Source organism: Hermetia illucens, chromosome 1 (genome assembly GCF_905115235.1).
Source record: "Hermetia illucens chromosome 1, iHerIll2.2.curated.20191125, whole genome shotgun sequence".
NCBI classification, from domain to species: Eukaryota; Metazoa; Arthropoda; class Insecta; order Diptera; family Stratiomyidae; genus Hermetia; species Hermetia illucens.
Genome location: NC_051849.1, coordinates 18,811,231 through 18,812,076, shown reverse-complemented (window position 1 = coordinate 18,812,076; position 846 = coordinate 18,811,231).

Below are 846 nucleotides of genomic sequence, written 5' to 3'. Positions count from 1 at the left end.
CGAAAGGGCCGGCGAAGGCAATAAGCGAATACAATGGTTTCCGCTCGCTGACAGATAGTTGGCGCAATCGGCAGCTGTCAGATTCGCATCTGGATTGTGCATTCAATAGATTCTGGTTGGAAGATGCGATAGATCGCAACTGCTTGTCCATGACGTCACGTGGATTAATTGCCGGTGATTCAACATTTTTTTAACGCATGCAATCATTTTAAGGATCAAAATTCATTAGCCAGCGTGAGCATATTTATTTGATAAAATTTCACAGCTGTCACCGTAATCAAGCTATTCGCATATTTTCTTAAATCCTGAATTCTTCAAAGTACAAACCACGAAGATCGTAACTAACATTGTGCTTGTGCCATTTTTGCTTTGTGTTTTAACACAAAAAGTCTTCTCTGCTTGTCGCACAAGGTCACTAAAAGGAATAAAAAATTGTGGGCCAGCAATCTGCAAACTTCCAAAGTTTATTGCTACCGAAACGGCAATAAAACCTTGGAATCCTCACACCGAACACCATTAACTATCGTAAACGGACTATGATTGGTTTCTGGAATGTGCGCACGCTCCTCGGCATCGGTAGTGAGGGTCTTCCGTATGCTCACTTTCTCCAACTCAAGCAGAAATTCCAACGATAAAAACAGGACACTATGCCAAATCGAAGCAAGATGGTGGGACTCTGAAGGCTACGTCTCTCCCTCTTGTTACGATGTGATTTTGTACTCAGGAAACCGAGTGATAGCAGACCTTAATCTTTATCTGGGTTGGGTTGGGGTCGGTATTTGACATATATCTTACTTTAGCCTTCCGATCCAGGTTAAGGAGCATCACAAAGTGGGTTCGCTTGTG